The sequence below is a fragment of the Callorhinus ursinus genome, unplaced genomic scaffold (genome assembly GCF_003265705.2).
Source record: "Callorhinus ursinus isolate GAN/ISIS: 27379988/994484 unplaced genomic scaffold, GSC_fseal_2.0 scaffold27, whole genome shotgun sequence".
NCBI lineage: Eukaryota > Metazoa > Chordata > Mammalia > Carnivora > Otariidae > Callorhinus > Callorhinus ursinus.
Window position 1 is genome coordinate 9855350 of NW_027397089.1, and position 27158 is coordinate 9882507.

Genomic DNA, 27158 nt, shown 5'->3' on the forward strand with positions numbered 1-27158 from the left:
CTTAGAATTCTCAGAGTGACACAAGATCCAGAGACCTTTGAGTAGGCATATTTCCCATATAGCTCAAGGCCTGATTGTTGGGATCTTGAGGGGAAGGATGTTTGCTAAGGTAATGGCTGCAAAGGTGGGTTCAGCATTGTTAGAAGAGGCAGTCATTCCTTTGATCTGGGAAGTCAGGCCAGAAAATGTATTGTGGGAAAGATGGTAAAAAGTAATCCTAAACCTAACAGGAGTTTCAGTGGAAAAATGGCTCTAATTCAAGCAGTGTAATGTTAACATCAATGTGCGTCTCATGGCTCAAGCCCTGCATACTGCTTTGGAAATAAAAGGAGATTGTGTAAAGAATTAGCAATACAAGGCATTTTTAAGTGCTTTATTGCAGAGGCCTGTGATACTCTGTGAAATCTATGCAGCTTTTTCTTCCTGCTGTGCTTAATTTCAGAATCTGATGCTATTACCTATCCTTGGAGAAAAAAAAATGACTCTCTGTTAACTCTTAAAAACCGAGTTTAACATGGCACTTGCTTTCAACATAATCTTTCTGACATTTCTTGGGGAGAGAAATGGTGTTTTTAGCCACAGAAGGTTTGCCTTCAAGTTTAGTACATAGGATTGCTTCTAGGGGGCAGCATTAGAGTAAGGGCAAGTTGGAAATAAATGTTGAAAGCATTAAGTTTAGAAATGGCTCAATCAGCTTGAAGAACAAGGTCCCTGAAAGAGTTGGCATAGATTGTGTTTGGCATGAATCCAGACCTGAAGCCAGAGAGGTAAATGTGTTATAAGAAGATCAGGCAGAAGAAGGCAGGGCAGGAGTGAACTCTTTACAATATAGGTGACTATCTTCTTGGGACATGAGGACACGCCCACCAAAAATAAGTTCTCTGGCATGCCATCTGTGCCCTTTCTTCTGTCTAGCTTGAAATAACAGTTGACCTTGATTGATAGTTTATTATTGCCAGGCATTGTGCTAAGCAGTTTATTTTTATTTTTATTGATTCTTCCCAGTACTTCTCTAATGTAGATGCAAACATTGCCCCATTATAAAGATAACATTGAGTTTGCCCAAAAGTAGCATAGCTGTGTGGTGGTGGAATTGAGACTTGAACCCAGAGTGGTCGATTCTGAAGCCTGGGCTTTTACCTATGGTAATATGGGAAGTATATTTTAAGTCCTGTTGAGTCATCCCTCACAATGACACTTATAGTTCCCCCTTTCTTTATATATGCACTTCTGTTACCCAAGGGTATGCTTTTTCCAGCTTATTTCGGACCTACTGAGAAGTTCCACAAACTAGTGTCTCTCCTTACAATCTGCTGTGTTTACCACTGTCAGGTCAGTCTTCCTGACATATTATTTAAATTGTGTGGCCCCTTTCTCAAAAATTCAAAGTGCCTGAGTCCTATAGACAGATGGGACCCAGACTCCTAAGTCTGGTTTTTGAGGGTCTTTCAACCTATTTCCAAGTCTTCTATCTTTTCAGGCTCATATTTGAACTTTTCCCTTTGAGAATAATTTGCTTCTGATCTGGATTCAAGCTGAACACAATTTCCCAGATGACTCCCAAAGGATCTGCAACGTGTCAGCCTTATCAGCTCTTCTCAGAATGCTCCCACCAGAGGCCATCCCATTGCTTAAAAAGCCACTGCTCACACCTGAACACTGTCCGACTCAGTTCTTCCAGAGTTTCTTTTTCCATCTGCTTCAAATTTGCTCATCAGTTGACTTTTCTTAGTTCTTGATCCACTTGTCTATATATCTGCTTTCTCTTTTTGTTTTGTCCCTTCATTCATTCAGCAATCAACAAACATTTCAACACCTACTATGAACCAGACACCATGTTAAATGTCAGTGATGTAGGGAGTAGGCATATACCTTGTACACAAGGATTTAAAGTCTATTAGGGAAGATAAACTTTAATCAATTACCTGCATTTATGATTACAAATTGTACAACTCTATTTCACAGAAGTATATACAATCTGTAGGAGAAGCATCTGTTATATTAAGGGGGGGCCAGTCAGAGGAGGCTGCCATGAAGAAGTCACATCTGAAAAATGGCTAATGAGGTAAGTAAGACAAGACAAAAAACTTTTGAGACATGAAGAGCAGCATGTGCAAAGATTCCAAAGAGGGGGAAGGGTATGTTCTTGGAATTAGAAGGCCAGCATAGCTGGAGCCAAGTGATTGGGAAATGAGACTCCAGAAGTAGGTTTGAATCAGATCATTAAACCTGATGCACCATGTTAAAAAGTTGAGTCTTTACAAAAAGGGTGATAAGAAAACAACTGAATAGTTTCTGGCAAGAAACTAATAAAATTTGTGGCTATAGCATGTAGACCAAACTTAAGAGAGGCTATTAGTGTTATTTACACAAGAGAAAAATGGTGGCTTGGAATTTGGACTCTAGCAGTATTGTTAGAGATGAAGACAAGAGGAAGGACTTCAGAAGAAAAACATGCAAAGTCACCCAATTTCAGGTGCTTTGTAAACTCTGCCTTCCAACCGCATTCCAGCAACTTACTGGGATATTCCCTCTGGTAATTACCCATTTGTTTCCATGTTTCATATGTTCAGAAGAGAGATGTATGAGACTGTATGTCTCCTGAGATCTCCCCGGGCTGGATCGGTACCCGCTGTAGCCCTTGACTATTCAGGCAAAACATATAGTGCTTCCTGTCTACATCTATATATGTGTCTTCACGTTTCTATGTGTTTCTTTGGTATGTATCATCCCTTTATTTAGATTTCCTGAAACTCTACCCACCTCTTAATTTCCAAATTAAAATTTGCTTTTTCATAGCATCCTCATAGAATATACTGACCGGAGAATCTCTCTTTCTGATCTTGTTATTTACATCTATAACCACTTTTATGACTTAATTATATATTGTACCATATTGTAAGCATGTTGTGAACATGTCTTATCCTTTGAGATATAATTGTGAGTTTGTGCTTTGGAATGCAGATGCTGTAGTTCATTATTATACCCCTATTTTGGATCATCATTTACCTCTTTTGAGCTGGGCAATTTACTTAACCTCTCTCAGTCTGTGATTCCTCATCTGCAAAATGGGGATAATTATATCAATAAGCAGTTGTGAGGAATCAGCGAGAGAATGGATACAAAGTACTTAAAACAATCCCTGGCACATAATGAGCTCTACCATATGATGACATTTTATGGTTATAAATGTTATTCTTTGAAATCAGAAACCTGTATCTTATTACTACTTTTGCCTACTTGGAGCTCAGTAAATATTTATTGAATTCAGATTTGAATTTAACTTTAAGTATCACTTTTGCAAGGGGATACAAATATAAATAAATCTTGGTTCTTGTCTGCAAGAATCTTGATTTGATAGAGGAGCTAGTAACATAAACTGGTATTTATGTATCAGTGTGATGGGTGTAGTGGTAGACTATTTTGAGAGCACAGAAGAGAGGTTGGGAAAGGTTTTCTAAGTGAATTAGTGTATGAGTTGAGTATTTTATAAATCAATTAAATACATATTAAGGTAATGTGTATATATTGTGTAAACTCAAAGTTCTATAATAAAATAGCACTCCTGTCTTAGTAAGGATCATGCCTACTCCATTGCTACTTCTTTTAACTCTGCATTTTTTTTTCTTTTTTTCCTTTTAGAGAGGGAGAGGGGTGTGGGAGGAGCAAGGAGGGGGAGGAAGAAAGAGAATCTTAAGCACTAGATGTGGAGCCTCACACCCGATGTGGGGCTCCATCTCACAACGCTGAGATCATGACCTGAGCTGAAATCAAGAGTCAGATGCTTAACCAACTGAGTCACCCAGGTGCTCCACAAGTCTGTATTTCTAAATCAAGTGTTTACTCCTTATTTTTTTTTATTTAAGGAAAAACATTATTTATCTATTTCTTAGTATTTGGCTTTGTTATTCTACTCTTCCTCTACCTTGCTGTCCTAAAACCACACATATTCCTTTTCCCTTTCTTCCAATATAATTTCATCCTTTCATTTGTGTGTATAGGAGGGGTTAAATCAGTTCAGGAAACAGTTACATTGACTATTTAAATGTTGTTTATCTCTGAGAATATCATGTATTTATTACTTTTACCTTTTATACAACTTCTTTGAGTTTCTTGGAGTTAATGATGATCTTCAATGATGCTATTCAAACCTAAAGTTTTACTAGGATTGTCCAATGTTAACTGGCATTCCTAAGTCAAAGCTTAAAACAGGTGAGTGGCACATCCAGGGTGGGTTTTAGGGGCAGTCAGCCTCAGTGGGAAGGACCATTTTATTACTTACACAGTTTAGAATTGTTGGAGCCAGATGATAATAAAAAGCCCACTGCTTTTAGTTAATTATGCTTCTTAAAATTTCTGCAGACATTGCACCCCTTTATTGCCAGCACTTGGGCACGCTGCTCCCAGCAGCCTGCACTTTGTAAGGCTCTGACTTAAGCTAAGTAGGGCAGGGAGTGGTGCTCTGAGAAGGGATGTGGGTATTCCAAGCAGGCAGTGTGACCTAAGTAAAAAAGCGAGGAGGTGAGAGATGGCATGGTATGTTTGTGAAATTACAGATAGTTTGGTGTCAGTAGAACATGGTAGGGACCAGCTGAGATGAGGCCATGATTGTTGACAGTGGTCAGATCAAGGTGGTATTTTTATCATAGACTCATATGCACCAGAGTCTGTCTTGTAGGCCATGGGGATCCTTATAGTGTTGAGTAACATGGTTGGCTTTGCTTGTGAATGAACTAATGATGTGTTACCCCAAAAATGGAAATCTGGCTCCTTAAGTCGGCAGTTAAAATGCTGTCTTTGCGTATTTGGTGACATATTAATACTTTAGGGGTATCCCATCAGTAAAATTTTTAGAGTACACAGTTCTCTAGAATGTGCATGTGCTGTTCTTTAGCTAATATTCAGGTCACAATAAACATTTAGATCAAGGCTCTCTTTAAATGACAGTAGAAGTGACAGTGGTAGTACATCAGAGTTCCCTGGACACCAACTCTGACATGCAAATATGTGTGCAGTGGGTTTACTGGGGGGGCTTTTGAGGGGCTGAGAGAAGGGGGATGGGCCTAAGGAGAGGTTGACTGTGTCACACCTGAGGCTTCAGCTAATCTCTGGGAAGTTCTGGAACTGGATTGCTTCTTAGAGATGTCCTGAACTGAGGCAAAGGGGCCAGGCCTCTGTAATCTCACAGTGGTGTTGGATATGGGCCATCCCTGGGGAGGGAGTAAACTTTGGATGAGGACAGTTCTTAGGAAGGGCCTTAGATGTGAGTCTTCAGCAGCCAACACTCCTGGCAGCTGGGAAATTTGGGCCACCAGGTAGCATGCCACAGCATCCACTAAACACAACTTCCCAGAGAATTTTTCTCTCGTTTTTTTGAATTCTTATAGATTGTCCTTGAAATATGGCTAAAAAAGAACTAGCAGTGGTCTAAGGTATACAGTTTTGCCACTTTCCTGTGTTCATTTATATTTACATTAGTATTATTTGAAAATCCCTGATTTTTGTTTTTTTATAGGAAGTCTTTTTATTAAAGATAATTAATTAATTTGAGGGGGGGGTGTGGGGGGGGAGGGAGAAAATCTTCAAGCAGTCTCCCCGCTGAGCGTGGAGCCTCAAGTGGGGCTTGATCTCATGACTTTGAGATCATGACCTGAGCCAAGTCAAGAGTCAGATGCTTAACCGACTGAGCCATCCAGGCACCCCTTATAGGAAGTCTTTCTGAAACCTTTGTCCACTTTATGAAGGTTAAGTTAGCTAAAAATTAGACAATGTAATCCATAATCCATTTCCTGAAGCATATGAGATTATAATGTGACAAAATGATGAAAGAAAAGAGAGAGAATGGCATTAACATGAATTTCTTCCTGTTGTGAAATGAGGGCCCTCATGGCAATCTATTAATACTTAGATGAACACATAAAACCATTCAGAAAACAGTATTGTATTTCCTTAAAAAATTAGAAATAGAATTACCATATGATACAGTAATTCCATTATTGGTCATTTACCCAGACAAAATGAAACAAAACACTGATTTGGAATGATATGCATACTACTATGTTTATTTCAGCATAATTTATAATAACCAAGATATGAAAGCACCCCAAGTGTCAATCAATAGATGAATGGGTAAAGAAGATGTGGTATGTGTACACAATGGAATATTACTCAGCCATAACAAAGAATGAGATCTTGCCTTTTATGACCACATAGATGGACCTGGAAGGTATACTAAGTGAAATAAGTCACACATACCATATGATTTCATTTATATGTGGTATCTAAGAAACAAAACAAACAAAACAAAAAATGAAAAGCAAAAACAGAGCCATAAATACAGAGAACAAACTGATGGTTGTCAGAAGGGTGGGCAAAATGGGTGAAAAGAAAAAAAAATCATGTGGATCATCTTGAATTTCTAGCTTTGGATAAAATTTCTTTATGGAATGAGGCCAAGGGAACATTTTAATTGGATGTAGGACAGCTGACTGGATATAGACATGTCGTGGTGGTAATGGTATCTCTGTGCATTGGTTAGAAAAGAGGAATTCTTGCCCAGGATGTGGACAAGAGTGTAGGCCTAGGTTCATCAGGTTCCCAGATGGGCATCTAATTTTTTTAGATCATGTATATGTACCATTAATAAAAGGATTATTATTTTACTAGTGGTAAATATCCAAAAATAGAAATTAAAAGGGCTGAGATAAAGAGGGAATAAAGAATATCTATAGAACAACTAATTTAAATATATATAATTTTTTTTCTAGCACGCCAGTATATTATTTTTTGCATGCACCTTGAAGACTTCTGAACTAGATTTCTAGAGAATAAGTTAATTACTAAATGGGGAGAAATTGCACTGGAGACAAATTTTGACTGTTTTTTGAGTTTGACCCATGCAACTATTTAAATAAGATCATGTGAACTCCAAGTATTAAAAAATAGATCAGGTTTTATTTATTTGTTTTTTTATTTATTTTTTTAAAGATTTTATTTATTTATTCATGAGAGACAGAGAGAGAGAGAGAGAGAGAGAGAGAGAGAAGCAGAGGGAGAAGCAGGCTCCCCGCTGAGCAGGGAGCCCGATGTGGGACTCAATCCCAGGACCCTGGGATCATGACCTGAGCCGAAGGCAGATGCTTAACCATCTGAGTCGCCCAGGTGCCCGATCAGGTTTTAGAATACAGTTGTGATGCTTTAAAATATTTTAAAACTCATGGAGGGAGTGTGTGTGTGTGTGTGTGTGTGTGTGTGTGTGTGTGTATTTGTGTGTGGAGCTAAGGTCATAATGACTTAGCATTTCCTCCTGTTTAACAATTCCTCATAATTAACTAAAAGGTTGGGGCCAACTGACACCATTACCCCTGTGTATATCAGGCTGTAATTTATGATCCACATCCTGCTTTATATTCCAGAATGCTTTTATTTATTTTTCTCTGGTTCATAAACTTATAAATCAGTTACATGTGATAATTAAAAGATCTCAGCAATAAAGAACCTGAAAAGACAAAACCTTTCATAAATGTACTAAGTTCTTCATGTCCGTTTGGAATTTTCATGTTTATAAGCATTTTTCTGGCAAAACTCAGCCCAGCTTAAAAGAATTATCCCAGATTCATCTTGCGTCTGAACTTCAGATAGCTTAGCTTCCTTATGAACATCTTTTATTTTGTTAATAAAAATTCATTTCAGTTGTGTTTTCATTTTTATACTTAATAGTGTGCTTATAAGATAGTGGTTGCTTTGAATTTCTTGAAGGAAGCAGGTAAATACATCTCAGGTAGCATTACTTTTCATCATAGATAAAATTAAAAGGTAGCCAGATTTGGAACTAGTATACAGAAGTCTTAATAAGGATCCAATCATGGTTGGGTTCCTAAGGAAACCTAACTATACAAACTTAAGGATAGTTCATAAATTAAAAGGCAGAAACTTCCATATGCTAGAGAGTGCTATTTTTAAAAATAATTAAATCTTAATTTTTTTTTATGTATACACTAATGAGTAAAGGACATGTATTATCTTTACAGGTTGTGCCTTGAAATCTTCAGGTGATCACACCCATACTTGCTCTTATTCTCCTTACAACTATTTGCATATTGATCTTAATAATTTAAAATAAAAAATGTTGTGCTTGACTAATATTAACCATTATTCACTTATTTAAAATATTTTTATTGAAAGTCTGTTATTTGTCACATGTGACAAATGTTGAGTAATGGGGTTACAAGGGTAAGCAGAAGTGATCTGGTCCCTGCCTTATGGAGCTTCCAGTCTAGTGAGAAAGATGGAGGTGAATCATCTAATTGTGCCAACAAATAGAATAGAGAGATGTTCTCTTCTTTATTGTAATTATGACTGGTAGCTGGACTATGAATTTAAAAAAAATCACATAAGCATAGAATACTAAAGAAGTGATAAGTTTTAAATATTTTAGGATTTTTAAACAATGTGCTTTATCAATGTTTTGCTGTTTATCAATTTGCCAATTAATTGATGTATACTGAAGGCTTTTAAGTATGTGTCCCCTGCGTGATGATCCTTGCCATCTTCTTGGGTAAGTTACACCCATAATATATAGTCTATGGCGTTTTTTTTTTTTGATTTACTAAAAATGGAAGGAAAGCTTAAAGGCATTTGGCAAGGAATTTAAGTGCAGAATTTGTGTACATTTTTTTGAGTTTTATTCCAATTTTATGAAGTAAAGAGAACTTTAGTGGTTATTAAAAACAACTTCCCTTTGTTTTTTCCAAAACATTTAATCTAGTGCCACTAAAAACATTTGCCCTCATATTTTATTAGCTATGTAATATTTAATGAATTTACCCATTTACAATAAGAAGTAGAAATGACATAAACAGACTTGGGATTAAGCAGCAATTAAAGTGGTTAAAGTGGGTGTGTGTGGGTGTGCAGAGTGGACTTTTTGCCATTAGGGTGCCTTGGTCAATATGTTTCACAGAAGGATGGGAACACATTGATTACTCTGGTAACTTGGTGAATGTAGGTTGACTAAGAAAGTTGTGCTATATTAGTGATAAATACTATGCAGTGCATTATGGCAGAAAATGAAAATTATAAGGAGATGTTAGCTTGATTTATTCTGGAAGTCATAGAGGCCTTCCAGGAGGAAGAGACATTTTGGCTGGGAAATGAAGAGAGATAAGGGGAAGTAACTACGTGGAGAAGGTGTGGCTGAATATAGAATATGGAACATCATGGACAAACTCTGATGTGGGCTACAGCTTGGAATGCTGAGGAATTAAGGCGACCAGAGTGGCTGGAGTACAGAACAGAAGGGCAAAAATTTCAAAGAATGAAGCTGGAGGAGGAGGGTCTTGCAGGTGCTGCTATGGGTCTGGGGTTTTTATCAAAAAAGCAAGGGCAAATTAAATGATTCAGATTTGCATTTTAAAAAGATCACTCTGGGAGCTGCTGGGTGACTCAGTCCGTTAAGCGTCTGCCTTCGGCTCAGGTCACAATCCCAGGGTCCTGGGATTGAGCCCCGCAACAGGCTTCCTGCTCCGCGGGGAGTCTGCTTCTCCCTCTCCCTCTCCCCTCCACCCTGGTTCTCGCTCTCTCTCAAATAAGTAAATAAAATCTTTAAAAAAATTTAAAATTAAAAAGATCATTCTGGCTGTTGTTTGGAAGATGGAATGGATGGGGCATCATTTATGTAGTGATTAGGTAGTCTAAATAAGAAATGTCCCTGCTTGATGAAAAGCAGAACCTAAATTTATCACAGGTATAAATCTTTTCAATACCCAGGAAGACTTGGAGCTGTATTTTCTATAGCGCACTTTGCTTACCATTTTCTCCTTTTATATTTGTATTTATAGTCATGATTTCAGCACAAAATATTTTCAAGACAATAGAAAAAAAAAGGAAAAGTCCATCTTATAAGCCTGTACATGCTATTGACTTTCTTTGAAAGGACAAGTGTGTTTATTTGATCACTATCAGTCTAAAAATTAACCATGAAACATCATTCTCTACTTTTAAACTATGTGTAACAAAGAAATGCTTTATTGCAACTTCATCAATAATTCAAATGCAACTTAAAAGAAAGTAGGGCAGCAAAAAGAAAAAAAAGCACATTTGTTCCATAATTGAGTCGATTAAATAGTGTTGAGTCCCATTGTCATCTTTATATTGATGAAACAACTTTTATAACTACAAAGAACCTAATAAGTAAGACCTCAGAATTATGAGGCAATGTCATAGACATTTCTGTATTTTTTTATATTATAGAATACAAATAGTAAAAGCAACCTTTACTAGTGTGCAGTAATGAAGGAACAGTTTTTGAAAAGTGCTCTTATTGGGATTTTAGTTTTCAAGCCTGTGCAGTAATAGCCCAAGCTATTTTGGAACTGTGCATACATTAGTGTTCTGGTGCAGCATGATACAATAATGTGTGAAAAAGTATACGATCGCACCTTGTTTAAATTTGCAGTTTTTGTGCATAATCCCACAGTGAGCTCTTGTTAGGTTTTGACTGTATGTAGGAGAGAAAGTTTATAGAAGCCCACAGATTGGGGTTGGATGTAAATATCTGTGGAAATAAAGGTTTTTGTTCTTTATTGAAAGATCAAGAGTTAAATTTATATTGTATATAATATTTTGCAAATCGAACCTATGGTTAGTTTTACCCAGAGGAAGCTTCAGAACGTACATATATAACCATCCTAATGAAAATGCATATCTGCTTATTTCATATTTGCAGAGTATGAGTGAAAAGTACCGAGTTTGATTTTTAAAAACAACAATTGTGCTATAATTTATGCATTCATATTAATGTTGTTTTTCAAAATTGTCACCCAGAGAAGCAAAACCCTGATTCCAATGATGCCCTTGTTCAAAACATTTTGGAAAACTTCCTCTCAGAATTGTCTTTTGAATCATTTGCAAGCCTGACTAAAACATCCATCTCATTACTTTCTATTCGTATTTTATACCAAGATTCATCATCCTTTTTTTATTCACCAGAGTTGGCTATAAATGTCTCTCTGAAATGATGAAAATGGCTAAAATTGACTTTCAAATTATGAAATTTGTCACCATTGAGGATATTTCGAAGTGTGTATGCATGTGTGTGTGTTACAGACTTAGAAAGCACTTTCAGAAGGTGGTAGAAATACTGTGGCTGATGGCATCTTTAGGGTAAGCGAGTGGTGTTCTAAGGGGAGCCCTATGAAGGGAAAGCACATGTAGATGACATGGTATGTTTGTATAAAAACCAGTCACATTACTTTTTAATGACACTGGTTGTTAGTTTTTACAACGTATACAAAGAAAAATGCAAATAATGTCTTTCGGAATGCAAGGCCAAAATATCTTACACAATTAGTAGCATATTTTTATTATTAAGACAAAGGATTAAAGCAACTACAATACTAATCCTATGTTGGCAGATTCTTCAGATAATGGTCCCTATGTGGGAATGTCTCTGTATTATTTTATCTAAATAATACCATTCACTGTCTTATCTGTAAACATGTGTGTTTTTATTAGCATCTTACATAATTCTTATTTGTATAAGATAAAATAAATAAATATATATTGTATAAAATAAATACTTATTTTCATGTCATTTGAAGGTACTATTTGGTAGCATTTGAAATTTTCATTTTAGTTGACCTCTTCACATAAGTAATTGACTCAGTTTTTAAAACTATTAGTGCTTATTTTCTTAACCATCAGTAAGAACCCAGTTACATGTGCTTGAAATGTAAAATAATTGAATTCCAAATGTTTTCTCAATTTAAGAAATTTGTGGCCATTTGGTACCACTCACACAATGTTATGTGTTGAATGATTTATGAATAAAATAAAAATGAAATAGTAATGTATCTATACAAACATTCACCATATACCCCCATTTGAACATCTTTATTGTGTTCTTTCTCAAATGGGTAGGAAATGAAAGAAATAATTGCCAGAGGGACTCAGTTGAGTAGGTTTTATTTTCTGAGTATTAGAATTGGAATTAGTGCTGTTTAATGAGAGAGAAAACAATTCAAATGAATTTTTCCTGTGATCAGTTTTTGTGACACTGTACCCTATTGCTTCTGACTTCCAGCTTTGCACATTAACGATAGGGATCAAATGCCTGTATATCAAGAACGTCACCAGTTGCTCTTCGAAAATTGATAGATTTAAGTGCAAAGTCGTGTTCAAATATGAAGGTCTCGTATTCACTTTTGTGCTACTTTCCAGTATCGCTAACTCACCTCTTGGAGACAATGAAGTCTTCTTGTTTAAGTATGTATGTTTTGTATGTAAGTTTTGTAGACTGATTTGTGTTATACTGATTCTTTTATCCTGGTTAGCTGTGATAGCATTTCTTCTTTACTGGTTTTGTAGTACTAAATGTACTAAATTTCCTGAATGCCTTTATCCTCAACTATTCTAAAAATTTTAAAGCACAGAGTTTATGCAGGAATTGTTTTAGACTAATAGTTACTTCCTTCTTATTAAACATCTTAGATTGTATTAATGAAATTGGGTGCTGTTTTGTTTTTGCAAAAAATGCTAGTTTAGGTAAAAGGGGGAGCAGTTTTGAGGTTGTAAATCAAACAATGAATTGTACGACACCTTTAGTTCTTCGGTAACTTTATTTTACCTATTAACTGTCATGGGTTTTTCACAACAAATGTTTTTGAAATTCTGTTGAAGGAAAGCATAATATTGTGATAATGTTCATTTACAATATAATTATTCACTGAAAATTTAAAAATCTGTAATGGATTAGAAAATAAAATCCCAGTAGCTTTTTTGTTGCCCAACAAGAAAAGTAGGTTCAGAAAGCTTGTATTACAAATGTAGTATAGTACCGCTTACCAAAAGTCAGGAGTTTTATTCTTGTAGGAGTTAGGCTAGTAAGTAATGTTTATATAATCCTGATAAACATTTCTCCATGACTGAATTTTGAGTGGAAAACTTTATTTCCTAAAAGGCTGTATGTGAAAAAAAAGAAAAGAAAAATAGGGCCTATCCTCTGATTGTGAGTAGTGTGTGTGTGTGTGTGTGTGTGTGTGTGTGTGTGTGTGCGTTTAGATCCAGTTTAATACCAACTAATGCCAACATCTGGCAAAGAGATGGAGATCTGGGAATTTGTTGCTTGAAACCCTGGGACAAAGTGTTCTGATCTGACCAGCAAACATAGCTGTGGACTTGAACTGGAATCTTCAGGGGCAGAAACGTCTTAAGTGTCTGGAAAATTGGCCTGTTGAGTCACCATGAAGGCACTAAAACAAAACTAATTTTAAGCAGGTCAAAGTTCAGTGATTCTCTCTGGAATTCAAACTTTTTTTAAGAGTCTCATGTTTAAGTGAAAAGGGTCAAAGTTGATGCACTGTTACAATGTTTTGAATGCTTTCCCTTAAGAACAGCCACCCAAGCTGGGATTAACATGAGGAACTGCAAGGCTGGCACTTCAGCGTCTGGGTTAAAAATATTTTAAAGCAGTAAATGCAGTCAGTACAGAGAGATCCCTGGGAGCCTTTCTATTCAAAAATGTGTGAGCTCAGGGCAGCGACTGCAATGTAATTTAGGGCAGTGTATGCTTCATAGCTTTGGAGAATATTGCTTCCCACTAATGTTCCATCAGAGGATGGTAGGATAGTAGTAATTTTAGAAGGTAGTATTCCTGTTTGTCTTACATCGAAAACTTCAGAATAAATAAAAGGACATATCAACTGAGCAAGAAATGTAACTATGGAAAAGTACCAATGAATCTAAATTTGAACTGAACAGATACAAAATCAGCATGGGTGTAGGAATATTTTTAAGGAGGAAGCTACACCAAAAGCGACTTCCCAGGGAATGGATCTCACAGGTATGTACCATGTGTGACACCTAGCCTGCAGAAACTTTCCAGAGAGTGTCTTGTCAACAGCAAGGTGCTTTAGCTGTGACCCGATGTCATGCTGTTGGATATTTGAATTGAGGGATTATTTTAGAAAATGAAACATAGGGGATTTAATTTCAGTAGCTGGAATTCAGATGATATCTGGATATCCTGAGGATGCCAAGCAATTAGCTAGTCGGAATTCCTTGAATGGGATTGTATTGGGATCGTAGGATGGCCTCACTATGAAGTGAGTGATTCCAGGACTTTCGATGTTAAAATGTTATATACTGCAGCTTATTGTGATTGACTAGGCTTTTTCTGAGACTGAAGATCTCGTTGGTGACTAGAATGAGACTTAAACAACATTCTTAGACATTAAAAAGAACCTATTATTTTATGAGTTGTGTCTAGGAAAAGGGAGAAGAACATTTACTCTGCCTTCAAATTTAGCAACTCAGCTAAAAGCTCTGGTGTAGCTATGAAATTTGGCTGGTATCCATAGTCTACTAAACTTATAAAACTTTGGTTATTAGCTATTTTTTTCCATGATACCAGTTGCAGAATAATTCTGTTGCTCTTTACCATAAACCTATGATACTCACTTTGAAGAAGCTTTAATTCAGTTATTTATTCAGTAAATATCAGTTATTCCAATTTGAGGAATTACATTTTGCATTGTGTTTACTGTGTCTCAAGAGATATGAACTCAGTCGTGTCTGTTTATTTTAATGAGATAAGCCAGGCACATGTGATAATTTTTACCAAAACAGAATAAAAATGCATGAAGAAGAAGGAAAAGCTGAGTTATTATTGTAAGACATGATGACTCTTGTACAATTTTTAATCAGAAAGTGATCTGAGTTGGGCTCAAAGGTGGGAAGATGTCACGCGTGTTCTATGTGGTTCCTTTAGGTTACAGGTTAATAGAAAGCGGTCCTTGATTGGATTCTTGAACTCAGTTATGTTTATAATTATTTTGTGAATCCTGCTTATTTTAATGTAGTGATGAAGAAAGAAGAATAAGAGAGAATCAAATATTACAGAGGTTAAATTAGAAAAGGTCAAATGCCAAATGTTTTCAAGAGCTGGTGCTAGGATGATGATGCCGGGATAGTTTTAGGGTGAGTTCTTAGATGTCTTTGCATCTTAATTATCGACCAGAAATTTAAATTTGTGTGCAAGGAATCTCAAAACAAAATTTATTTACCATCTGAACTGTATGAAGAAATAGAAGCATCAGTATATTCAATATTCTAATTTATTTTAACTCCATGTGACTAGTTAATAGTTTTATCACAAGCAACCTTTAAAAAAAAATAGCCGTAGCTCTGAACTTTTGCCCCTCTGCATGGCTTTGCAAGGAGAGCTTTCAAAGAGAAGAGTCTTAAATCTGTCTGAGAGTAAAATATCCTGATCCGTTTTCGTTTCCCTCCATCTCTAGGCTCTGTCAGCTGTTAAACTTGTGCTAGCCGACTGCTGGCTCCTCATGCTGTGCTGATCCTTTTGTTTAACTGGCATTTGTCATAGCTTCCCCACTTAAACTAGCTATCAGAATCCTATAGGTCAGCCAGATAGTTTGCCTTATCGCAAGCTCACCTGAAACATCTTTTGAGGTAGGGCCTGTGATTTCATGACAAATAGTCACCTCAGTGGGGAGCTGCAGAGCTCACCTCTATCTTCCAAGGGTTAACTGTAACCTATAATAATAATTTGGTGACACAAAATGCTTCTTTTTATGCATTACCTATTTCCAGAGGCCTAATTTAGGTTTGTATCAAAATGGATATCACAAACAGTACAGCTTCCCGCTGAGGAGCAAAGTGCTACTGAGAGACTTTCTGTGATTCTTTTGGTGGCATCTGGGAGGGGTGAAGAAATCCTGGGGGAGTGAAGCAATTGTCGGTCGCTTATAGAGTAGCTGGGACAAGCCCTGGTGGAGAATGGTTTTCAAAAGCAGAATAGCTTTATGGAATTGTTATATCAGGAACAGAACTTTGTTCTATTGCACTTGCTACGAGGCAAATTTTAGAACAAGGAAAACAGCAGAAGTGGTTACAACAGATGCCTTATTTTTCTGTATGATTTTCATACTTCATGCTCTAGCAACAGTGACAGTGTTTACCCAGGTGTAAATACAAACATAATAATATAGTACTGGGAAAGTTTTAAACCTTAGGAGTCCGTTGAGAGTCTTAATTCCTCATCACAGAATCCATGGTCATGCCGTCAGTCCAATCGGAAAAGCAAGCCAAGTTTATCTGTCGGTGTGTCCCATCTTTAACCATTTTTAAATCACCCAGTATCTACCCCAAACATGCTGGGCTCCTTTATTGTCCCAGTTCTTTTCACAAAAGAAAGCAAATACAAATTTATCATTTTTTTTTTTTTTTTTTTTTACTTAACTATACCCAGGAGTATTTGTTCTTTAAATAGAAACGTATGAAGGATTGTTTTTCATAAACATTTACTAGACTTAGAATTTCTGGCTCTTCTAGTAGTTAGGGATGGGAAAATATAGCAATATGACTTTGCAGAAGGAGTCTTCCAGCGAGCCCTGGCTTCACACCATCGAGGCTAAATTGCCATTAGAACTACGCCTGGGAACTGATTTGAGCCCAAATATGGATGGTAAATGACCTGTGGTTTTACAATTCAGTGATGGAGATGTTTGCGTTCTGTGGCAGCTTCCAGGTGCAGCAGCTTTTTGCCTTGACTGTGCCCTACTCTTGTCCCTAGTGAAGGGATGGGAAAACGTCAAGGAGCCAGGCAAATTGTCAAGAACTCCATCCCCAGAACTTTAACTCCTGCTCCCGCTTCAGCCTTTTGCTCTTGCATGTTTTCTGAGAGTGAGGGTTTTTCTTGGCCTGCTGCTTCCCCAAGTGGCCGGCCCTTGCCTCTTCACTGTTCTCTGGGGATGTGTTCCCAGAGTGCCCATTTCCCACCCGCCCCTGGGAGCACAACGAAGGAGCAGCTGTCCTTGCTTTCCCACTCCTACTCCAAGGAGAGGCTTGGGTGCACAAGCTTCTGTCACATACTTAATTTGTGCATCTCAGGCACAGCTTGCTCAGCTCTGCATTTTTGGCTCGGTGAACACATTGAACATGTCTGTATAGGTGTTCGTCTTGGGGTACATCCATCTAGGGATAACAGACATGGTTTCTCTTTTCAAGGACTCCGTTGTTAAGAGTATTTAATGGCTATTGGGGGGGAAAACACTGATTTTTTTTTTATGTGCTGCAAGTGACATGTTCATGGTATTCTTTTTGATTCTTTATAAAGCTGTGTAAAAACTGGAATTTTAAGGAGTTTCTACCATAAAGACTGCTTTCAGACACATTATATCTATTTCTTTATTTAATTGGCTATAATTCCCGTTTTGTAAGCATTTCTCATTCAAAGCAGGAAGACTTTCTACCACCATGGTCTAAGAGTTTGGTCACTTTTCTTAGGGATTGCTTAGATCTTCCTTGTAATAGCAGCTCCCTGAAGAAAACCAGAGAAAAGAAATAACATCAAACCTTCAAATGCAGCTTTTGTCCCATTTAAATTGCAATAGATAATTCTGAAAAACTGTAAGTGGGGTGATGATGTAAGATGGACTTTTAGTTCTTTCAAAGTTTCTTCTAATTTTTGTGCTTATTTCAAAAGCTTTACCTAGAATGAAAGTACATTCATGTTGTTTAATGTCCTTTGTTTTCATGGTATTGTTTTTTATGATGATTGGTGGATAGAAATGTGCCAGGGCCATGCTTTGGGATCTGAGCCTCCTTTGGACCCCATAGGATGTCAATGGACTCATTAGGATTTAGCCAAGTTTTATGCATTATTCATAATATACATTCACAGCGTGTGCACTAACGACTGTCTCCTGTGTCTGCTTAGTCAGAACCATTTGCATGCTGTATTATGGAACCATAATACAGAATGCATTTAGCCACATTTTCTGTATTATCCTTAATACATATTGTCATCATATTCTGTTATGGGGTATGTGGTGAATGTGTTTAAACAATACCATGCACTTGTGCATTATGATTCCATAAAAACAAATGTATAATAAAAGTCTTGATGGAAGTAATTATTGCATATGTGCAATAATAGTTTCTAAAAAAGCCTTCATATTATTTCAGTTTGCTTTTATTGTTTGATTATCTAGTTATTTGTTTTATGTTGCTTTATGCCTGCTGGACTGATGTCCTGAAATTTTTAATTTTGAAAACAACATACCTTCTTTATCCCTCTCATATCTTACCTCATTAGTTTCCCTAAATGAGTATTTAAAAATATAATATTTAAAAGAGACTCGATGATTAGGAAAAGCATGTTTCCTAACTACCAATTAAAGATCTGTAGGGTATTTGTTATAAAGAGTCTGTGCTCCATGTAGCAGCAAGAACTGTGTTATATATGTGAGAAATTAACATCAAATTATTAACATCAAATTATCTTCCATATCCAGGATCTAGAGGTTCTGAGTTCTAAAGTCAACAGTGACTTCAATATGTTTAAGGGGTTGTCACTTTATCTCTTTATCTTGGACATCTTGCTTGCAAAATGGAAATGACGACTGTTTAATTGCAATAGAATATCAGATTCATTATGTCTTTTTTTTAAATGTTGATTTGGAATAGACAGAGGAAAAAAACAGAAATACATCTCTGTGTCACAAGTGTGAAAGAAAAAAGAATTTATTTAAAACTTTAAAATGGTAACTTATTGAAAAGTTATGCTGTAATGGGAATCTTAAGTGCAAAATATAGTAAAAGGATTCATTGAAATTTTTAAGTCTTTTGTGAGCATTACTGGTGGTTTTCAGTAGTTTAAAGTCATCTGGTTTCTGGTTAGCTACTAGTGAACTCATTTTAGAATGTTCACTTTGCAAAGTGTAATTCATTTAGTGTCCTCCAAATCTAGTGCTTTTGCAAACGACCACTTTTTATTTCATTATGAAACCATTTAGGAACAGATTGGGAGTTAGAACATATAGAAGACACTAGTTTTAGTTTGAAGGGCCATTAGTCTTTTTATTGATAATGACACTTTTAACAGTAATCTGTTTTACTCGTAGTCTTATGAAATTTATCTGTTTTGCTGGACATTATTGGTGAATTTATTCAGATAAACAATCTCACTGAAAATTTGAAGTGTACCCATGGTAATATAGTAAGCCATCCTTCTCTTGTCTCCTCTTTTCAGCAAGTTTGATACTATGCATCCAGATAAAATGGCTCTTTCCATACTGTCCGTATTCTTTGGAAATCTAAAGGCTATGTAAACTTGGGGCACATGGATGGCTCAGTCGTTTAAGTGTCTGCCTTTGGCTTAGGTCATGATCCCTGGGGTCCTGGGATCAAACCCCACGTCAGGCCTACTTCTCCCTCTGCCCTTCCCTCCACTCGTGCTCTCTCTCTCTCTCTCAAGTTAAAATAAATAAAATCTTAAAAAAATAAAGGATATATAAACTTGTTGCAAAATCTAACTAAATATCTTTTTTGCCTATCTCAATATATTATTCTTTATTTCTCCATTGATTTTTACATAGTTGTTTGGGTCATGTGTGCATGTTGAGAAGTCAATAGATTAGAATCTCCTGGTTCTAGATATAATTCCAAATATGGTGGATTGAATTACAAGGAGCCAAATCTCAAAATAGGACAGCAGAGGATATGCTACTCACCCAAATTTAGATATTTTGGTTGTCTGGAGTAATATGAATTTGTCAAATGAAGAGAGATAAATTGAGTATTAGAGAGGTAGATAAAAGGGTGCACCTCCTTAAATGGATGTTTTTCTATAATACAGGGAGGGAAAAGACCTCAGTGACTTCTGTCTTGACAAGCTATATTCTTTCTACTTTCATTTGATATTTCCTCCCAGTAGGCATACTTAACAAAGTTGATCACTTTGTCCAACTTTTATTGTCAGTTTAAATAGTTCCTCTGCCCAAAAATCTTCAGGTTAATTCTGGCTATTTTTTTTTTCACATTTTTAGAGAAACTGTTGATCCTAAGTGTATATGTCTCGGTGAAATAGAATGACTTTTGTTTGTATTTTTACTTATTAAGATACATTTATAAATCAGATGACTAGAAACTACTTCAGTTTTTTAAAACCATAAATTTTTATATAAAGGAGTGTTGAATCTAATTCAGCACAGTCACTTTCAAAGCTATATACATCTTTCAGTGATACTGAAATTGCTCAGAATATTCCAGGAGCGCCTCCATTGGAACTACCATAGAGCCTGCAGTATACTCTCTTGATGACCTCATCAAGAGGGCAAATTTTTTAACTTGGAAGAGAGGTGTTATATTCTGAAATAGTCAAAAGATATATTTGAGCCAAGTCTGGTTAATAAAACAGGCAGGTAGTCAAAAGGGAAGTGGGTGTGGAGGGCAGTACAAATTGTGGCACTCAAGTAACAGACCTGTTTTCTTGGGTCAGTTGTTAATTGGAGGTTTAGAAAAGTGTTAAGCTCCAAAAGTGTTTTAAGCAATAGTAGTAACAGGAAGATGAGTACATAGTTTCTTAAGTTCAATTACTTGAGGAACCATACTTACTTTCCTGTAAAGGTTTAAAATAGATTTAAAATATGTTACATTAATTTATAAGTTATACTTTGCATAATCACAATGTATCTCAAGGCTTTTTGTGTTCATCTATTATAACAGACATACAAAAATGTGTCCATTTTTATAGCTTGGTGTGTGCCTGCTCTTTCCAAATTATGAAAAATGCAGTCTTTCAAAACCATTAATTCCGAGCTAAGATAAGGTGTTCAAATGGAAAAATAATATTTCTTTTTGGCTTTTCAGATTATAATTTCAATATTTCCAGGGCCTAAATATTTTAGATGTGGATTTAATTTTTTTTCTGCTTAATATTGGTCAGAGGTTGCCTCAATTTTCATAACAATAAAATTTATTTCAGGGAGTTTCTTCATCTGAACTTATTTGTTGTCTCTTTAAGACCAGTCTGGCCACTTGTGGACTAGTGTAGTTGCTTGCAAATAGATCATTCTGTAGATTAACAGTAAGAAACATACCCAGTTATATATACAAAGAGAATTTCATGACTAATGTACATAGTAACAAATTTTAAAAGACTATCATTTTGGAGATTTATTTAATAATAAAGTGATTATTCACCAGCTCATATCATTTTCATGTTAGAGGGATTTCAGATATGCCTATGTCCAAATCCCTCACTTTCATACCCCCAAAATACCTCGGAATGCTCCATTATAAGGAATAATGTTAGAAGGGTTGATATAAGCAAAAGTAGGTTCAACAAAGAATGTTGGATTAAGAGAAAATAGCTGAGTACTATTTTATCTTATGGCAGATAATTTGAAAACAAATTATTTAGGGAATTGCCATTTCTTGAGGAATAAATTTTCCTAGTGAGGTGAGTACTGGGGAAAATTCAAATTAATGTATATACTAAAAATAAGATTTGGATTAGTTTGAATTAGCTATCAATTTCTTTAAATTTGAATTAAGTTTGATTTGGCTTTGTAAATAATCTTTGTTTCCACCATGAGTTTACCACAGACAACTTTTTTGAGAGTACAGTGGGATCTTAGCAGTTTTAATAGATTTTAGCAGTTTTCTTTATCTCAGTATTTCTATGTAAATTTCAATTACAGATTTTTTGGTTTAAATTTTAAGACATTACTCTTTAACCTACTCTGTACAATTGCATATTGCTGTCATAGTCTCTAGTCCAGAGAAGAGCATCCACTTATTTAGCTAAGTTAGGAAGTTTATCCTTCCTCTATTTCTACCTTTCTCCCTTTGTCCTTTCTTTCTCCCTCTTTTCTGTTTTTCTTGTACTTTAAATCCCTAAATCAGCTCTTATTACATATTGGATATTGAGTGGCAATAAGGCAATAAAAATTGCCTTTCTAGGGAAGTTCTACGTATTATTCTTACGAGACTACTCCTAGTTCTTAATGGCTTAAATATATGTTTGTCCATTAGTCCTATAAGACCCCCCACCTGGTTTTTTGTATTGCTGCTTCAAAAATGGCCTGGCAGGGAGAGAATCTAAAGCCATCCTCTGGGTTTTTTGTCTCAGGCCACTTAATTTCTCTGAATTTCCCTTTCTTCACCTGCAAAATGGGGTTTAACGCATAGGATGTTTGTGAGCATTAAAATGAGTCAGTTGCATGAACACATTTTGTCAACTGTAACATTCCAGTAGATGTTAGTTGTTCCTTCCTTGATTTGGTGAAATACAGAGCAGCAGTGAGGCTAGACTTACAATTATTTTTATTGATGGGTTTATGATCTTTTTTATATGCTGTATACCTTTTGATAAAGTTCAAACTTTATTGTTTTCAGCTGGAATGGCACTAGTTCTGCAAGTTATAACCCCTGGGGGGGGGTGGGAAACCCCAAGGTCTGCTTTTGGGTTATATTCGTTTTGGTTGTTCTACGGTTTGGAATAAGGTTTCTGACGGTACCTTTGAGTGTTGATGGTACCTCTTGTGACCTTCATGCTTGAACTTTCCCAAGATTCTGCTCCTTGTTTCCTTTTCCTTTTTTTTTTGACTAATGTCAATATAAATTTTAGTTCAGGCCTAGGGGATAATGTGTCTATTTTCTTTTTGTTAATAGGTATGTGGTATATAAATCGAGTATTTATAACTCATTATTTTGATAACATGCTACAAAAATCCCAGTAGCCGTGTTTAATATTTGTTTTAGGAAATTTGCCACTGCAGACAAATTTATTTTAGACTGACTTCTCTGAAGAACAGGGAATTAAATGGTGGGGAAAAACCCTAATGTGGTAAAGTAATGTGATATATTATCTGAGTTCATGGGAGCCATTTGCAATCTTTCTTCTCTCAGAGATTTTTTTTTTTAAATTCTCTCTGTATTTATTGCTTGTTTCTGTTCTCTATGTAGTAACTGGTCTCTAGACGTGGGCTTGTACCGATGAATTATAATTCCAAGAAAAGTGATAGGGACAAGTATTTCAGGGTGTGGAACCTCCATTCTGACTTTATGCAAGTCACTTGATCTCTTTTCCTTCCTCATTCTCTTTCTTTCCTGGCTTGTGCAGGAAGCAGTGACAGCGCATTTTGCAAGATTGCTCAGAGGCCTAAATGAGATAATGTATGTGAGAGCTCAAACATTCTGTCATTGAAAAGTGCCATTCCAATACTAGTTATCAAAATACTGAGTATTTGCCTAGTAAAAAAAGACAAACTATAATGCCCAGCCTTTGAGGAGTGTTTTGCAGAATTTTTTTCAATATTTTAAATTGGCCAGTTGAAATAGAATTTTAAAAATGGGACATCTTTAATTCTTACTCCAAACCCACTGGAGGAAATTGAGGGTCACCTAAGTAAGTAGGAGAATTGGTCATAGAACCCAGATCTCCTGGCTTTCTGGCTGGGCTGTATCCTCCACCCTGAACATGGCTTGGTCCACCATTTGGCCTCCTTTGGTATTAAGATATCTTTCAAATGAGGGGCGCCTGGGTGGCTCAGTCGTTAGGTATCTGCCTTTGGCTCAGGTCATGATCTCAGGGTCCTGGGATTGAGTCTCACATCGGGCTCCCTCCTCGGAGGGAAGCCTTGCTTCTCCCTCTCCCACTGCCCCTGCTTGTGTTCCTGCTCTCGCTGTCTCTGTCTCTGTCAAATAAATAAATAAAATCTTCAAAAAAAAAAAGATCTTTCAAATGAGAGTGGTATAATAGCAGTAGCATTCACCCTTCTCTCAGAAATGAGGGACTCTGGAGAGGCATTTTCCTTTTGCTTTCTTTTTCCCCTTGTGGTTATTGACAAAGCTTGGGATCATGTTGAAACTTGTTGCAACCACCAGGAAACTCTTTCAACTTTTAATAGTTATCACCCTGCTCCTAATTAACAAGTAGCAAGCATGATTATGCTCCAGTAAGTTGGAAAGACTTATCAGACTTTAATATTTAGATGAGGAAAAGACCTCCAGCCATGGAAAAAAAAATCCCTGTTGATATTTTCCATAAAAGGGACGTACATTCAAAACCAGCAGAGCCAACTCCGCCACTTTGTGTAAATGCTATCCTGAGACGTGGCTATGGAGAGAGCATGTTTGTCATGGCTTATATTAACACACAGTGTCCTCTTGAATTCGTTGGCTTCCTTCTCATGAAAATGCTGCATAATGAGCCATAAGGAGGTTATTCTTTCTTTATATTTGCCCTGAAATAAAACAAAAATAATACAAATTATTAAACTTGCATTTAGGGAAGTGTGTGATGAGGATAGCTTTTTGTAAATTAATGTTTTTCTGGTGTCTTCTATTTGAATCAAATAAGTAATGTGCCCTAAAGGAAAAGTAACTTTTAAAATCATATAAACTTAATTCACCATTTCTAAAATAATTGATACTTACACTTATTACAACTGGTGGTGATTCACTCACTCTCTCTCTCAGAAAAATAGCTCTTTTTCTTAAGAAATAAGTAGGACATTCAGCTCCCCTGAGAAACAAGTTGGTTAAGTGCTCATGTCTATGTTCCTCAAGCTGCTCCAAGGTGAAGAGTTGAACCTAGATGTTGACTATGGTCCGGGTTAATGTGACTTGAGTTATTTGCAGAATGTCAGAGAATTCCCGTTATTCTCTTTAGGTTATATTTAGCAATGTTTAAAGAGACAAAATCTATAATAGAGAAAATGAAAAGAAAAACAGAAGTAGAGTCCCTATTGCTGGTAGTGTTTTGGTGGAATTTGAAAACAGAATTGTTGTCTCGGTGACATAACTAGAGGTTAGTTCAAGTCATGTCCCAAAAGAGGTTATAACTAGTTTCAGGGTTCCTGTATATAGTTTCAGCAACAAATATAGCCCATAAGTTGGTCAATCAGGTTCTTACTAGGTGCCATGCACTATTTTTGGCATTGGAGCTAAAGCAGTGAACAAACTAGACAGCCCTTGCCCTCAAGGAGCTTACAATCTAGTGAGCATGACAGAAAATAAACTATTAATAAAGAAATATGATACTTTATAAAGAATAAGAAGAAATAGCAAAATATGATTGAGAGTAGTTCCCAGGATCTGCTTTGGTTGCGGTAATCAGGGAAGAAAATGACATTTGAGTTGAAATCTGAATGATAAGAAGGAAGAATCTGTGTGATGATCCAGGAGAACAGGTTTCATGGGAGAAAGACTAACATTTGCTGGGGCCCAGTGGTGGAGGAGAGCCTGGCTTGCTGTGGCAGGGAGAACCCACTTTCCTCCTTTTTTTCTTACACTCATTACACTTGTCATGCCTCCTTTCCCATCCACAGTCTCAGCTCATGATCTTGCATCCCCTTTCTTCTAGAAAGTTAAATGAACAAGAAGAGGATTCTCAAAACTTCTGTCACCGTAGCTATGTACCCACTGGCGTATACTCTGCCTTCTCCTCTTTCCTATGTATGAAGTGTCACTGGTCTTAGTAAAGGCTCACTCCCCCACCTGTGCACAAGATCCTACAGGCTGTTTCCTCTGGCCAGCTCATACATTACTCCACCCATATCCTTTCTGTCTCCTGCATCATCAGTTTTTTTTTTTTTTTTTTTTTCTGTTTGCTAAGTCTTTCCCCTCAATCTACCAACTGTTGTTTCTTCCATTTTAAGAGAGAAAACACTCTTTTGGTGTCATTCTTCCCCGATGACTCCACATTTGACTCTATCTGTTTAAAGAAGAATTCCTTGAAAAAGTTGTATATATTTTTTCCTCCAAATTGTTTCCTCTCTTTTTCTCTTAAAAACACGGAGGCATTTATTTGCCTTCATCATGACACTGCAACTCCTTTTGGTTTAAGTCAACAGTGGCCTCCATGTTGCTATGCTAGTGATTACTTGTTAGCCCTTACCTTACTTGTCCCATCAGTGGCATTGGAAACGCTTGTTTACTCTTGTTGCCTCATAGCACCTTTTTCACTTGGATTCCATTTCTTGATTTTTCTTGTACATATTAGCCGCTCTTTGTGTTCTTTATTTGGTCCATCTTCATCACTGTAATCTCTAAACATTGGCATGCCCTAGGGCTTAATTCTTGGACCTCTTCTCATTTGTATCAAAACAAAAATCTTTGTTCCTCCAGTCTAATGGCTCTCAATGTCCTATGTACACTGATGACTTCTCAATATATATTTGGACACCGAGCTCTCCTGAACTTTAAACTCCTATATCCAACTGCCTACTTGACAAATGTCACTGAATGTCTAATAGGCAATTTTATATAATAGGTACAAAAATGAACTGCTTTCCCCCTGCTTCTCCTACAGTCTTTTCTATCTCAGTTACGGACATTCTTTCAGTTGTCCAGGAGAAATCCTTGAAATCATCCTTATGCTGTTCTTTCTTTAATATCCTAGTCTCTCAGGAATCTTGCCTTTTCTACCTCTAAAATATATCCATATTCTAACAATAAAAAATTATTAAAAAAATAAAATATATCCATATTCTGACTGCTTCTTACCACTTTTTTAGCTACCATTTGAGTTCAAGCTATTGTCATCTCTCATCTGGATTATTTCGGTAGCCTCCTAACTGGTGCCCCTGCTAACACCATTGCCCATCTCTAGCCAATTTTTAACAGACAGTCAGAGTGACCATTTAAAAATGTAGACAGATCACGTTTCTCCTCTGTTCAAAGCCTTCATGGTTCCATCTCTCTCATGGATCAATAGCCACGATATTACTGTGGCCTACAACCTTTTCTTTTGTGTAGTCTGGTCCATCCACACTTGATGCTTGTTCCTCAAATACTCCTCACACTCTCCCACCCTGCACTTTGGCACTTGCTGCTCCCGCTGCATAAAATACTCTTCCTCCAGATACCTGCATGCCTTGCTGTCTCTCCTTCTCTAGGTCTTTACTCAAATGTATTTTCTTAGTGAGTCCTTCTCTGGCTGCCCTATCTCAAAATTCGCCAGCCTTTCCACCCCTCTTCAAGAACTCACTTACCTCCTCTCTTCCCTTTCTCAACTTCCTGGTTTGTTTTTCTCTGCGGCTCTAATTACCATTGTGAATTTACTATCCATTTTCTTAGTTTTCTTGCCTCCCTCAACTAGAAGGTAAGCTCACTGAGGAGAGAAATATTTGCATGTTCTGTTCATTGCTGTATGCCCAGTACTTCCAAGTGCTCAGTAAATAAAAATGTATGAATGAAGGATTGAATGTAAAAACATATGAACCAGAGAAAGATGAAGGTAGCAAAAGTTGTATAGTGATTTAATGAGATGGAATTTCATTTCTAGGGTTCTAGGATGCAATGCCATGTTTAATTTTCTGGCTCAGAATTGTTTCCTGGGCATAAAACCA

General features: G+C 36.5%; 1 protein-coding gene across 4 annotated transcripts in view; it reads left to right on the forward strand.

Annotated features, from left to right (window-relative positions):
• Positions 1-27158, forward strand: part of SOX5 (SRY-box transcription factor 5) — a 1011837-nt gene that overhangs the window by 12621 nt on the left and 972058 nt on the right. The window contains exon 1 of one of the 4 annotated variants that reach the window (XM_073877853.1): positions 13414-13840. The exons of the other annotated variants lie outside the window; for them this stretch is intronic. The gene's annotated coding sequence lies outside the window, so the exon portion shown is untranslated. Of the gene's footprint in view, positions 1-13413; positions 13841-27158 lie in introns of those variants that run through there. 4 annotated transcript variants of the gene reach the window in all.